Below are 4,868 nucleotides of genomic sequence, written 5' to 3' on the forward strand. Positions count from 1 at the left end.
ACTTCCAACAGGTAGAATTACCTGAGTGCTACTGAATGTTGGGAAGAAGAAAGAGCTAAAGGTCAGTCTCAGGTTTCTGGCCTGCTTATCTAAAGCAGTTTACAATCTCCCCTAAATCACCTGTTCTCAAGAGAAGAGACATCATCACTCACTCATTCACTTATTCAACAAATATTGAGCTGGCCAGGCCCTGTTGGAAGCACTGGGGATACAGCACCGAACGAAGCTGCAGTAATTCCTGTCCTTCATGGAAGTTACAGCCCACTGGAGAGAGAAGGACAATAGGCAAGTATATAAAAATGTGTTGGGTGCTGATAACTGCTACAAAAAGGTTGGGGGGGGCGGGATAAGGGGATGGAGAGTGACGGCAGGACGTTAGGGGACACGGGGTGGTGAGAGAAGGGGACCCTGAAGCAGAAACCTATGGAAAGGGGGAAAGGATGGAAAAGGGTGTTTCTTGCAGAGGAAACTGCTAATGCAAAGGTCAGAGGCTAGAAACAATGTCCTTGGAAAGAACCTCACCCCACATGGAGGCTGTCATCACCCACATGCAGTCAGTCCTCCTTGCAAGAAAGCACTGTGTTCCAGTGACAGGGCCTAAAGAGGCAGTATTCCACCTCCACCTTATACCCCTAGGCAAACACTACAATTCTGTCTGACAGAAATGCCTGAGACTTTAGAAAGCAAAACTTCTTCAGCTTTTTGGCTAGAGAACTCTCAAAGTGTTGGAAAAAGCAGGGCTGTTACTATCAGGCAATGGACAATGAAAGAGACTCTACAGTTTACTCCTTCAAGAACATGGGGGATGGAAAAGGCAAGGTGGAAGCTGTGCTCAGGACAATGAGAGGCCTCCCAGAACACGGAGACCCTCCCAGCACGGAAGAGCAGAGGGTGAGGCACTGCCCAGGGGGAGAACAGCCTCCCCAACACCCCATCTTCAATCAGAAGGCTGAAAGGCTTATCTCTAGGTTCCAGATCCCAGAGGAGCAAAGAAGAAATTCTAAAGGGTTGGAAAGCAGATATAAAGGGCACATCTGGTGATGCCTAAGTCTTTGGAAGAGGATGTAAGTAGGAAAGAGAGCCACAGGCAGACTCCAGGCAACAGCAACCTCAAAGGCATGGCTAGAGGTGGAGGAAATCAGTAGGAAGGCTGAGACAGGGCCAGAGGAGTGGGAGGAAATGCAGGAGAGCCTGGGCCAAGGGAGGAGAGAGCCTTAAGAAGCTACTGGTCAATGAGGGCAAACCCAACAGAGATCGAGGGAAACAAGCATGATACAGACCCACAGGATGGAGACAATAAAATGGAAGGAGTTGGGAGTGAGTAATGGATAGTGAGGATGTTTCTCTTTCAAGACTATTGAAGCAAAAATCTGTGTGAATTGGGTGACATCAAACTGGAACTAGCTGGGAGAATTCCATTGACAAGAACTGGGGCAAGACCCTACAGAAGGCAGTAGAGGCAATGTAAGAAAGTCATTGGACTGGCTATAGCTTAAGCAGTTGCTTTATTTGGGAAAGCCCTGCTGGCTGTTTGCAATTGGTTGTCCTTAGATTTCAATGTATTAACCTTGAGGTATTACAAGTCTAGATTTGGGTTTTCTTAAGTAGGTTGCTAAGGCAGAAGCACATTCGTCTAATAGTCTCCTTGTTTAATTAATTTAATAGGGAAAACATAAAGATGGTTAAATGTGGAGGGCACAGAACCACTAAAGAGGGAGAGTTTGAGACATAGGAAGAGAATGAGAGGCAAAGCTAGGCCTGGACCATAGTTCTGATGGCAGGGAAGAGAGCAGGCCCAGGTATGGGTGTGCAGATGTAGGGGCAGGGGGTTGCAATGTGGAATGGTATATTATTTGTGTGTGTGTGTGTATATATATATATATATATATGTATATATATATATATATATATATATATATATCAGAGAAGGAAAACTCTGACTCCAAAAAACCTCCGCTGCCTTGCGGCATACCTCTTCAGGGGAAAGGCTAAGGGAGTAAACCCCGACAGAAAATCCGGAGCCAGAGTCCCTAAGGCGGTTTGACGTTGTAGTCAACACCAGCAACTCCTGCGGCGCACCTGAACCCAAGCTGTATTGACTCCGTCTTTCCCTTGGACCCTTCAGCTGCGAAGAGAGGGGGGGTCTGCTGCATGGGCAACAGCAGACCCTCCATATTACCCTGCCCAGGCTCTGTAGCTTCAGCGTCATCGCAAGATGTCGATTCAACACGGGAGGAGACAGATACCATGTCACTCCCGAGTCGGACTGCACAGCCATTCTCGGCGGTGCAGATGGACTCTTAAGAAGCTACACCATCGTCTCTCGAGACGGACGGCTGCCGACGACGATATATATATATATATATATTTTTTTTTTTTTTCCCCACTTGCTCTACCTTCCAGGCAGCAGCAATGGCTGTCTACACTTATTGTCCTCAGTGGAAAAACTCAGCTTTCAGTTTCAAAAGAGAGCTCCTCAAAATCCATGGCTAAGGCAGATCTGAAGGCTCGGTGTTTTGGTTTGTAAGAAGTAAGGTTTGTCAAAAGGAAAATGCTTAGGATAGAAGATGCAAGACAGGCTTGAAAGATGAGAGTATAGCCACATAGAAACTTAATTTCTTTAATATAATTTTTACTACTTTCTTTCTTTTTGATTCAAACTGGCTTCATCCAGTACCTTGACTAACTTGCCTACTTCTCCATTGCATGTCCATTCCTTTAATCAGAAGCCCTCAGAGCAATGAGATTCTGATCAGCATCAAATAATCTGAGGGACAAAAGCTGCAAGTTTGTTGAGCCCAGAGACAGAGTTTTGGTCAAATTATAGATAACATCTAGGCCTCAGTCTTCTTTCAGTTCCAGACCCAGAAAAGTAATGAAACAATGCCATGGCTGACATCAGGACTGGATACACTTAATTAGGTAAGCCTACCCTAGAAGTTACCAATCAGAGACCATGACCCTGACCGTAACCTAACTCCCTTAGTCACCATGATTAATGATTTTTCCCCTACATTCCCTGGAAGTCATTGGGAAGCCAGGTCTTGGAGCATTAGCTCACCTGTGTTTCTAGACATGGACCACTTCCTAAAATTAAACCCTTACTGAAAACTCTTGTTTGTGTCTTATTGGGCTTTATGTACACAGTCAAATGGACCCCTTCAGTCCAGTAACAATTTTGGTACTCACATGAGTTTGCCTTTTGCTTGTGGGTTTGTGGACCACAGCCCAGGACTTGCTGCCAGGCCCCAACCTACCAGCTGACCATCATACCTGTTGCCTTGGAGGTAGAGGCTGGACAACAGTGTAACAGAGCATAGGAGGGGTCCCCAAATTCCCCACAGCTCATGGTTTAGGGGATGGGGAGAGGAGATAATACAATTTTTAAGGTACTTTGCATATCTATGGCAGGCTGATAGCTAGATAATAGCTATGCTGCAGCCCAGGACAAAAGGGCGAATCATAAGCTTAAAATACTTTTCATAACAATGGTGTATGGTGCTCTGGGTCAGCATTTTTAATTAGGGAGAGCTATGAGGATGGGGAGAGAGGCCATGCAGTCTGAAAGGGGGTAGACTAGATGGGAGTCAGCTAGGAGGTATGGTGTGTAAGGGGGAAGCCGCATGGTCTGGAGAGAGTCCACCATGAGGTCTGGAGTAAGAAAGAGGAGACCCACTGGGAAACCTGCCTGGAGAATACAGCAGCATGGCTGATGAGGCTGGAATTACAGGCACCTGCCTAACCAAGCATGGATTAATGGAAGATGCCTGAAATGCTAACCTGTGACTGGAATACTGAGCCGTGTACTTCTGCTTTTCTGAAAGACAGTACCTCTGACTGGTGTATTCTGAAACTGGCCTCATCTGGCAGGGGGAGGCAGTGCTAAGTGTTTTGGGGTGTTTTAAAGGGAGCGGGACATAATGGTAGAAACCCATGGTTATTCTGAACCTGTAACACTTTTAAATAAACCCCCTTTCCTTTTCCACCAAATGTTTGTATTGGGAGTTGCATTTCTTGGCAGCGGCAATCAGACCCCATGGCTGTTCCAGAAGAGCTCAGGCTGGGGTTCTATAACAGCAATCCATGACCTGGCACTCCCGACCTATGGTGCTTTTGTTGCAGCATATGAAACGAGAAATCGCAAAGGCCTAGATTTGGAATTTGCTCTGGTTTTGAAAACTGAAGACATCTTCTAGTAAGGTTTTGCAGATGATGTCTCCAGGAAAACCACCTTCTTTTAAGGCTCATGGAAACCCGAACGGGAACAGGAAGGGACGCAGTCTCTGAGAAACCTCAGTTTGTTCGTCTGATCTCCTTCTCCCGGACTCGGGAAACTTGGTGGGAACCAAGGGGGAGAGATCTTGTTTGTCAGACTGCTTGGGGCTGTATTTGTTACCTTATGAGTCTGTGTATCCAGAGGTGGAAAAAAAAATCCCAAAATAGGTGGATAAATTTGTCAATCTTTTGCCAACATTTAGGTGGCAACCTAATTCTTGAGGAATAACAAAACTGCCCTTGTTTTACAAATGAAGCCTTTATAGGACCAGAGGTGTGGCTCCATATGTAAATACCTGGTCTTATCTGGGCCATCTTTTAAAATGGACATTTCAGGGAAAAAACACCTTAGCCATCTGGACAGATCAAGTCCAGCTGTTCCTTTCTAAATTAGTGAGTTTTGCTTTATAGTACCTGTCTCATGGCTAAGAGATCTCTGTGCATATCTGTCGGTATTGTGGTATTTTCTACCTATGAATGAAATTATTAATTTTTTTTTTAAAAATGGAGCTCTATTAAATTGGCTCAAACAAGAGCTTATATGAAAATCCAAAAATATAACAGAAATGTCAACATAAGAAACATTCAAACTT

This window comes from Furipterus horrens, unplaced genomic scaffold (assembly GCF_987537825.1).
Source record: "Furipterus horrens unplaced genomic scaffold, mFurHor1.1.pri manual_scaffold_4, whole genome shotgun sequence".
NCBI classification, from domain to species: domain Eukaryota; kingdom Metazoa; phylum Chordata; class Mammalia; order Chiroptera; family Furipteridae; genus Furipterus; species Furipterus horrens.